This window comes from Orbicella franksi, chromosome 8, assembly GCF_964199315.1.
Source record: "Orbicella franksi chromosome 8, jaOrbFran1.1, whole genome shotgun sequence".
NCBI classification, from domain to species: domain Eukaryota; kingdom Metazoa; phylum Cnidaria; class Anthozoa; order Scleractinia; family Merulinidae; genus Orbicella; species Orbicella franksi.
The window spans coordinates 29,362,914-29,373,953 of NC_138152.1; the positions used below are offsets into that span (position 1 = coordinate 29,362,914).

General features: G+C 39.1%; 1 long non-coding RNA gene across 1 annotated transcript; it reads right to left on the minus strand.

Moving 5' to 3' along the window:
- Positions 1–3,185: 3,185 nt before the first annotated feature.
- On the minus strand, positions 3,186–6,635 carry LOC145496157 (uncharacterized). Its single transcript, XR_014050525.1, has 3 exons — positions 6,231–6,635; positions 4,214–4,472; positions 3,186–3,273 (listed from the first exon to the last, which is right to left on the minus strand). It is a non-coding gene; the product is annotated as an uncharacterized LOC145496157 (long non-coding RNA).
- Between the last annotated feature and the right edge of the window lie 4,405 nt (positions 6,636–11,040).

The window sequence follows — 11,040 nt, forward strand, 5'->3', positions numbered from 1 at the left end:
CGTTTGAGCAACACACGTGCAAGCAGCAAAGTTTAACCTCGTTCCCACGGTCCCCCTCTCTCACTCTTGGAGGAGGACAGAGAGACCCTGGGAACAACAGAGATCAGAGATCAAGGTAGGCTGACTTCCTTTCTGCACCAGACTCCTCGCTCGCAGACTCACACGTCGCCGCTCACGCGTGTGACTCAAAGGTGAGCCGACTCACAGACTATCTCTTTCCTGAAGATGAAAACCAATGCAGAGACTTCTGAGAGGGACTGGCGGCTAGCTGGAGCTCTTGAATTTACCCAGGCCACTGTACCGACTTCTAACGTTTATTTGCTGAAATAAAAACACAAGTTTGCTGTGTGAGTAATGCAACAGAACTACACGGGAAATATATCACATTAAAGCAAATAAGAAAATATTTTCATTCTTCCAACCATATTATTGTCTTACTTAATATCCCAAATTTCTTAGAAGGACGAAATCCTGTTGTAAATTAAGGTTGCCATTTGATCTTTAATTAATATTGTCACAATGAGGAGAGTAAATCCAGAATCATCAGATAAAAGATGACAAAAACTCAAAAAATTTCCATGTAAATGCTGCACCAGGGAAAGAACCCTGTAAGAGAGCTGACTCGTCTCCAGTCTTCTTCACACAACACGTGGCACGGCGCAAGGGGAAAAGCGCGAGGAGGAGCAAGGGGTACCCATCTCACTTTGCGGTTTCATCTCGCACCGTGTCACGCACTGTAGAAAGTTGTATGAAGACGAATGGGGACGAGTCAGGTAAGAGAGCGCCCACTAAAAGCTGTATTTCTGACTGGATAGCAAAACAAACCAGCATCAGCTGTTGACCTAATGATAATGTAGAATTTCTTCCTCTAGAATTAACTTTAAGTATTTCTACATGTGTATCAGAACAAATCAAGATCTTGGTAGCAGAGGGTTGTCAGCAGTAACTGTTCCTGAAGCTGTTACTGACCTGACTGAATTGGAGGAAATTGACTTGTCAGATAATTATCTGGAAGAATTACCAACAAGTATTAACAAGCTGAAAATCTGAAAACGCTGAGATTAGACGAGAACCAGTTGAGAGAACTTCCTCAAGCCATTGCTGAGTTGAGTAACCTGACCATGCTTAGTGTGAGTAACAACCAGTTGTCTGTTCTACCTTCAAGAAACTGAGGGGACTGTGCTTGAGTAGTAACCAGTTGACTTCATTGCCTGATGAGATTGGTGAACTGAAGGAGCTGGAATGGCTGGATTTGAGAATGGAGACTGGAGACTGGACTTGAGTAATAACCAGTTGACTTCATTGCCTGATGAGATTGGTGAACTGAAGGAGCTGGTATGGCTGAATGTGAGTAACAATGAGCTGACAGTTTTATCATCACACATAAAACATCTAAATAAACTCCAGGTACTGTTGTGGGGTGATAACCAGTTGACTAAAGTGCCTGATGAGATTGGTGAACTGAATGGAAGGAGCTGGTATGGCTGAAGGTGAGTAACAATGAGCTGACAGTTTTATCATCACACATAAAACATCTCAATAAACTCCAACTACTGTTGTGGGGTGCTAACCAGTTGACTACAATGCCTGATGAGATTAGTGAACTGAAGTTACAATTGTTATTGGAGACGGCCTTTTAGATCTTAGTAGCCGAGGATTGTCAAAAGTTCCTGAAGCTGTGTCTGACCTGACTGAATTGGAGGAACTTGACTTGCCAGATAATTATCTGGAAGAATTGCCAACAAGTATTAACAAGCTGAAAAATCTGAAAAGGCTGACATCAGAGGTGAACCAGTTGAGAGAGCTTCCTCAAGCCATTGCTGAGTTGAGTAACCTGACCGTGATTAGTGTGAGTAACAACCAGTTGTCTGTTCTACCTTCAAGGAACTGAGGGGACTGTGCTTGAGTAGTAACCAGTTGACTTTATTGCCTGATGAGATTGGTGAACTGAAGGAGCTGGAATGGCTGGATTTGAGAATGGAGACTGGAGACTGGACTTGAGTAATAACCAGTTGACTTCATTGCCTGATGAGATTGGTGAACTGAAGGAGCTGGTATGGCTGAATGTGGGTAACAATGAGCTGACAGTTTTATCATCACACATAAAACATCTAAATAAACTCCAGGTACTGTTGTGGGGTGATAACCAGTTGACTACAGTGCCTGATGAGATTGGTGAACTGAATGGAAGGAGCTGGTATGGCTGAACGTGAGTAACAATGAGCTGACAGTTTTATCATCACACATAAAACATCTCAATAAACTCCAACTACTGTTGTGGGGTGCTAACCAGTTGACTACAATGCCTGATGAGATTAGTGAACTGAAGTTACAATTGTTATCGGAGACGGCGTTTTAGATCTTAGTAGCCGAGGGTTGTCAAAAGTTCCTGAAGCTGTGTCTGACCTGACTGAATTGGAGGAACTTGACTTGCCAGATAATTATCTGGAAGAATTACCAACAAGTATTAACAAGCTGAAAAATCTGAAAAGGCTGACATCAGAGGTGAACCAGTTGAGAGAACTTCCTCAAGCCATTGCTGAGTTGAGTAACCTGACCGTGATTAGTGTGAGTAACAACCAGTTGTCTGTTCTACCTTCAAGGAACTGAGGGGACTGTACTTGAGTAGTAACCAGTTGACTATGTTGCCTGATGATGTTGGTGAACTGAAGGAGCTGGTAAGTAGTGTTACATGATGTGAGTAAAAAGAAGCTGACAGTTTTATCATCACACATAAAACATCTCAGTAAATCTCAAATAGTCCTGAATACTGGACTTGAGTAGTAACCAGTTAACTACACTGCCTGATAAGATTGGTGAACTGAAGGAGCTGGAATGGCTGGATTGAGAATGGAGACTGGAGACTGGACTTGAGTAATAACCAGTTGACTAAAATTAATTGCCTGATGAGATTGGTGAACTGCAGGAGCTGAAATGGCTGGATTTCAGAATGGAGACTGGAGACTGGACTTGAGTAATAACCAGTTGACTAAACTGCCTGACGAGATTGGTGAACTGAAGGAGCTGGAATGGCTGAATGTGAGAATGGATTACTGGAGACTGGACTTAAGTAATAACCAGTGGAGACTGGCAAATTGAATGAGCCCATAGTATCGGATATGGCTAAAATCAGGCTGACAGTTTTATCATCACACATAAAACATCTCAATAAACTCTGGGTTGTTGAGTGATAACCAGTTGACTACATTGCCTGACGATACTGGTGAACTGAAGGAACTGGAAATGCTGCTTGTAACTGGAAATCCTGTAAAACTGGAAGAAATGAAAAAGGTTGTGAAAATAGAGAAGAAGATTTGAAGCCAGACCTGGCACAAAACAGTATATGTGTAGACCTGTACCTCTTAGGTATTCTTTTCAAAATTTCTGATGAGCATCCCTGTCTTTTTTTTATGGGAGTCTCACTTCTCCCCAGGCCTCACACAAAAACAGTGGCACAAAAAAAGAGAATTTACATTTAGATTAACAAAATAAACGAGTGACTATCCTTTCTTTTTATTGCTGTGTTTTCAACAAGAAATAGAAAAAAATTATCCGTGTTTCTATACACCTTATTCTAAAATGGCCGCCATTTTAGTATTCTTTTGTATACTTGAAAATGAGCCCTTGTTGCCCCGTTTAAGGGAAAATATTCTTTTGAATTTCGAGTTTAAGAGCAAGGCAAAAAGGGCTAATTTGCAAGTAAACAAAAGAATACTTAAATGGCGGCCATTTTGGAATAACGCGTATTGAGCAATAGGAAACTCGTGAAAGATTGACAGAGCTGAAAAGGTACTCTCCTAATCTTTCACTTGTGTTTCTGTTAAACAATTACCGGTAGATTATGGGCTCAAGATTTCTATTGCGTGATAGTTGACGAGGGCACAGCCCAAGTGAACTATCATGCATAGTAACTGAGAGCGAACAATCTAAATGTTTTAGTATAAATCTACTAGTTGTTCAAAAATTTATCTAAATCCTTTTCAGACACCTCGAAAACGTAAAGCAGCAGCCGCCATTTTGTTAACAAGCGCACACTGCTATGCTACTCACTATCTACAACTGAATAGATAGTGAGCAGCATAGCCAATCAGAGAATGGCATTTGTGATAGGACGCAAGTGTATTAATACTCGATAGAAACACGGATATTTTTTGTTCAATGTTTGTTAAGGTCTTGCATGTCATAAAATAAAACTAATCATAAAACAACTTACATTTTGTTAGCACCAATGCTTGCAAGTATGAAGTTCTTGTGTTACCTTGTGATGTTGCCACTAAACAGAACACTCATGTTCACCAGCAATTCATTGAACAATCTTTCCTTTGGCTTATTACTATGAAATCTATTTACTACCAATCTTTGCAGTTCTACTGTCTTGCAATTCTTTGATGCCTTCTAAATTGAAGTTTGAAGCTAAGTCACTAGTTGCTTTATTGTCAAAATTTGATTCTAGCGAGACTCGCTCTGCAAACCTGCAAAGAGAGTAAAAACAAAACTGAATAATCAGATACAAGTAGCAGCTATTGAATTTTTGTGTTGTATTAAATCTTTCTCCGATAATGAGAGTGCCGATAACCTCCCCCGAGCAGTTTGGTGCGCATCATAGAAGACACGAAAAGTTTGATGATTCATAATATTATGCAACACAGTGGGAAAAAAATACACTCTACCCACACAATTTCATCATAATGTCTGCTATAACACAGACAGTATGAAAGTCTGCTGGCTTGTGGATATAAAATTCAAGGAGTATTCAAGCACCAAAAACTGAGTTTTCAAGGAGTATTGATAACAAGTTTACTTTGTCTTACACTAGATTTTGAAATGTTTCCTTTGGTCAATAGCAACTCTAAGAAATTATCTGTCTATTTGTATTTTTTCTGCAGATCTTAGGATCACACTGAGCCAACACTACAGTAATTTATAATAGACTTGTTTACTCGTTGCACAATGACCTTTTAATGTAGTCAGTCAATCATACCTTAAATAAAATATAGTGGCCCATCCTTGGCCTCAGAAAGTTTTTTTAGTGCCAAGAACGTAACTCAATGTTTAGTGAATTTGAAAAACTGCTTGTGTGTCCTATAAGTAAAAGCTAATAAACTTGATTCAGTTCATCCAAGATGTGTGTTCACTGTACTTTCAATATCCTTTAGATTGAGGAGTGATTAGTGTGAGCTATTAATGTACTAGTTTTATGCTGTAGTCTTCACATTCACTGATTCCGAAAACATGAATTTTTTTAAAGCACTGAACAAGTAAATACACTATGATAAGCGAATAAGGATGGTGAATTTTAAGCTCGGAAATGAAATGTAAAAGTGAATTACTCAACATGACACAGACGTGGGACAAAAAAACAATCTCAACCGCAGACAAGAATCGAACACATGACCTCCCAAAGACGGGTGCATGGGCACTCCATCCACTGAGCTACAAGAACTGATGGAAAGCAAGGCCATTTAACTCAGTTCATATGTGACATTACTAAGCTTTAAATTCACCATCTTTATTCACTTATCTGACTACTCACAATGACTTAGACAGTGCTGATCCATGTCATGTTGATCAAATCACCTTTCATATAAATACCCTATATTGAAGTTCTACCCTTTCATATGCATGATATTATTATTAATATGTGACTTCTCTTGTTGTAGTTACAGTGCAACTACTTCAACCAGGCCATTTAGAAAAAGTCAACTAATGAAAACATACATCTTTTGGTAACAAAGGATGGTGGCCTTTTCCGTAAACAAACCAATAACGTTTAAGAATACAAACAATAGTCCCACAACAAAATTGGAAACCCAACAAATTTGCGAATGTCACCTCTCAGGAAACTTTGTCATTTTTTGACTGGTTTAAGTTTCTAATCATAACTTTTGAGCAGTTTTCAAAGGTTTTAGTTTTAGTTTCCAGAATTAAATAACGATGATAATTTGCTGAAAAAAATATGATGGGATCTGTAGAGTTTATAAAACATACCGGTATGAAGAGAAGTCTATACAGTATATATACTCAAGTAAAAGAAACCTCAGCTTGCCTTTCCTTGGTTTACATTACTTTTTTTGAAGAACTATTGTCTGAATGCTTCAACTATAGTCTGTCTACAAAAAGACTGCCATCCATGTTCTCAATAAACAATTTGATTGGTCAGTTTAATTCCAAGTGGCCCAGTTCAAGTACTCACACTGTAAGAAAGTAATTATGTCATGTAGTTTCCTTACAAAATTCTTTGGCCACATTATTGAGACCAACTCTGACGTGACACAATGCCTTGTAGAGGTCTTCATAAGGTGTAAAAGAAGTTGACGTATTTCTCCAACGAAGTAACATCGCTTTTGGTTTATCATTTTCATTAGCAGCTATTACTTCCAGTACATCCTGACTAATTCCAAGGTGAATTCCTAGCGTCTTCCAGTTTGCAGCGATCTTTCCTGCCAGCTCATCTAGTTCAGGGTCACTAAGTTGGCCTTCTTTAAAAGTAACTGTGTGTCAAAGAGGAGAAGCTTGCAGTTAACCACTGATGTAATTTTGTTACATGAGTATTCTATCATTATTTTCTCTTGATCCATGACCTGATAGGCAGCTATGTTTTGCCAAAGTAAGAATCAGAAAAACTTTTTTCATTGTTTCACACACATTCATTTAAAATAGTAAATCAGTGTAATAGATTAGATTGGCTTTATTTGTTCAATTATATATTCAAAGTGCTATATGAGCAAGCCTTGTGAATATAAAGGGTGAATAAAATTATGTCAGGTGCTCCTGACTATTGGCTCCTGATTACATACATAATTTATCTCTCTCAGAGCTTTATTATCTAGCTCTCTGCAGCACTGCAGGCCTATGATGAGGGAGCATAAATTATCTCCCTCAGAGCTTTATTATCTAGCTCTCTGCACGCACTGCAGGCCTATGATGAGGGAGCATAATTGAAGGGGTGAGTGCAAAACCATGCTAAGTGACGATTTGGGTGAAAAAAAAAATTTTCGCGAAAGGGCTTGAATTTTTGCATGCGGTCTTCAATGTAATAGAAAAACGTGGTCCTGTATTTTTGTCGCTGGTTTTTGCTTCGTTTATAAAGACGCCGCTAGGAAAACCGAGTGGTTTTTCTGCATACGCAATATCTCGAAAACGAAGCGAAGCTTAGCGGAAAAACTACGGGACATTGTTAAACATACCTAAACAAAACTGTATGGGAAATTTGGAGCGTTTTCGACAAAGTTCACTTTTGATTAAAATACCTAGCGCCCTTTTCCCGCCGAGGTCTTCAAATAAACAAAGCCGGGCCTTTGTTATGATAAACAGAGCCGACCCTTTGTTATAATAGCCTAGCCAAGCCAAGCCTTTGTTATAAGTCGAAGTCTCGCCTCGGTTTATTATAACAAAGGATCGGCCTGCCGCGACCACAAGGACTTTGATTTTACTTAGAAACCAGCAAAATGTCAATTTCACGCAACTTATATAAGCTCAAATTTATTGATTTCAGGTCAAAAGTGGTTAAAACGTTGACTCATGTTAACGCGCGACGGCAAGGACGTTGATTTCTCTTAGAGAGCAGCAAAATGTCAATTTCACGCAATGTAAAAGCTCAAAAATGTCGATTTCAGGTCAAAAAAGGTTTAAATGTTGATTTCATGTTAACCCGTGACGGGAAGGTTGTTCATTTCACTTAGAAAACAGCAAAATGTTGATTTCACGCAACGTATAAGCTCAAAAATGTTGATTTCAGGTCTAAATAGGTCAAAATGCTGATTTCACGTTAACGCGTGACGGCAAGGATGTTGATTTCACTTAGAAAACAGAAAAATGTTAATTTCACGCAGCGTATAAGCTCAAAAATGTTGATTTCAGGTCTAAATAGGTAAAAATGCTGATTTCACGTTAGCGCTTGACGGCAAGGATGTTGATTTCACTTAGAAAACAGCAAAATGTTGATTTAACGCAGCGTATAAGCTCAAAAATGTTGATTTCAGGTCTAAATAGGTCAAAATGCTGATTTCACGTTAATGCGTGACGGCAAGGATGTTGATTTCACTTAGAAAACAGCAAAATGTTAATTTCACGCAGCGTATAAGCTCAAAAATGTTGATTTCAGGTTTAAATAGGTCAAAATGCTGATTTCACGTTAGCGCTTGACGGCAAGGATGTTGATTTCACTTAGAAAACAGAAAAATGTTGATTTAACGTAACGTATAAGCTCAAAAATGTCGATTTCAGGTCTAAATAGGTAAAAATGTTGATTTCACGTAACGCGTGACGGCAAGGATGTTGATTTCACTTAGAAAACAGCAAAATGTTAATTTCATGCAACGTATAAGCTCAAAAATGTTGATTTCAGGTTTAAATAGGTAAAATATGGCGGCCGGAAAATAGTGTTAACATCTGGAACTTAGTTTGGTTATCTGGGACAATGACTATCTGCACTGAACAAATAAACATCAAATAAGCACTTTTCCAAATACAGCAACGTCTTAAATGGCTAAAAATCACGAGATAAATACATATTTTTCGACCAACGCGATCGTAGCTTTATGTCATGCACCGCCTAACAGTTTAACAAATTAACCCTTCTGCGCAACGTACGGGTCTCCATACATCTGCATGTCCGCTGATCCCAGAAGTTCAAAACACTACAAATCATGCCGATATGAAATAAAATCAAAGCAACCTGGATCACAGATCTATGTTACAATCGATCGCTACTTGTTGGCCATTATTATCTTTAAATGAAAAAAGCCGAAACAATCTAGTTACCAGTTCGAGAAACGCGAGCAGAACGTGATCGCAATGCATGCCGGGAAGGGTCTTTACACCTCGTGCGCGGGAAAACATGGCAGTCGATACAAGACAAATTTTATCACTCAAAAACCAGTTCTTGCTTTCCAAACTTTGACACTAGCAACGCTTGGCAAATGGGCCACAACTCACGAGAGGGTATTTTTCTTGGGCAAGAACTGCTCTTGGACTTTGCTGCCTGGCTCGATCTGACTTTGAACGCCGATAACACGATTACGGTATATCAGCTACCTTCGAAGTTTCAGAACACATTTTGATTCTTTAAAACGTGCTGATGACTTACGGGTTTATCGAGGCTTTATGATGCCTCTCAACCACCAGGCAGGCACACAAGGTACTTTAACACAATGCTTAAGATATTAGTTGACAGAGCTCTAATGCGGCACATCTCTTTTTAGTTCGATGGTATTTCATTTGCCGCTCGATCGATTCACGTGTTGTGCTCACGTCACAATAGCCGATGTAAACAATCTGTTCCCAGATTTCCGCTCTATATATACTGTGAGATTTGATTTTGACTTCATATACTATAAACAGTCTGCCTGTTTGCTGTTCAACAAATAAACTCCTAAAGACATGGCTAGGAAAAACCAAGTATTTTTGCATACGTTATAACTCGAAAACGAAGCAAAAACCAGCGACAAAAATACAGGGCCGCGTTTTTCTATTACATTGAAGACCACATGCAAAAATTCAAGCCTTTTCACGAAAATTTTTTTTTTCACCCAAATCGTCACTTAGCATGGTTTTGCACTCACCCCTTCAATTATCTCCCTCAGAGCTTTATTATCTAGCTCTCTGCACGCACTGCAGGCCTATGATGAGGGAGCATAAATTATCTCCCTCAGAGCTTTATTATCTAGCTCTCTGCACGCACTACAGGCCTATGATGAGGGAGCATAAATTATCTCCCTCAGAGCTTTATTATCTAGCTCTCTGCAGCACTGCAGGTCTATGATGAGGGAGCATAAATTATCTCCCTCAGAGCTTTATTATCTAGCTCTCTGCACGCACTGCAGGCCTATGATGAGGGAGCATAATTATCTCCCTCAGAGCTTTATTATCTAACTCTCTGCACGCACTGCAGGCCTATGATGAGGGAGCATAAATTATCTCCCTCAGAGCTTTATTATCTAGCTCTCTGCACGCACTGCAGGCCTATGATGAGGGAGCATAATTATCTCCCTCAGAGCTTTATTATCTAACTCTCTGCACGCACTGCAGGCCTATGATGAGGGAGCATAAATTATCTCCCTCAGAGCTTTATTATCTAGCTCTCTGCACGCACTACAGGCCTATGATGAGGGAGCATAAATTATCTCCCCCAGAGCTTTATTATCTAGCTCTCTGCACGCACTACAGGCCTATGATGAGGGAGCATAAATTATCTCCCTCAGAGCTTTATTATCTAGCTCTCTGCACGCACCGTAGGCCTATGATGAGGGAGCATAATTATTGTCTTTGATTTGTATGCTTTGAGTTCGAGTTATATAGTAGTTGTTTGTCAAATTATCAAAGATACTGTAAATCCTCGAATTAGCGCACCCCCCTCAAATAAGCGCCCATCCTATCCGCCAAATTTAAAATAAGCGCCCCCTGTCGAATAAACACCCCCATCCCCTCCCCCCATTTTCTGGACGAGTAATGAGACAACAAAGGATATGTAGTTTTCATCATGTAGTATTAGATTTATGCATTGTTTCAGTATGTGAACATGTTAAGTTTGGAAAAAAAATTACAATTACTAACGGTGCTGCGAGTTCAAGTTTAGGATCAGCTTTTTAGGTTGATCAACAGCTTATGCTGTTGTTTTCATGCAGATGATGTATTAAGAAAATGATCAAGTCAAGCCACGACTTGGGAAAACTTAAATAAGCACCCCCCTTGATTAAGCGCCCCCCCCTTGAAATAAGCACCCTGGGCACTAATTCGAGGATTTACGGTATTTGGATAAGAATGTGTGACAATTGAAATGAACATGTCATTGCAAGGACATAAGGCCATGGATTTTGTTTCTGTAGGTGGGGTAACCCACCTATCTGTATGGTCAGAAACTAACCTGTGTTTACATGCAATCTTAAAAGCCGTTCATACCTTTCGTCTTGCACATATATATTTTGAGGACCTGCCTGAAAACCACTCTTAAGTGATGGGAGCATACTCATAATAGATTTATTATTATTATTATTATTATTATTATTATTATTATTATTATTATTATTATTATTATTATTA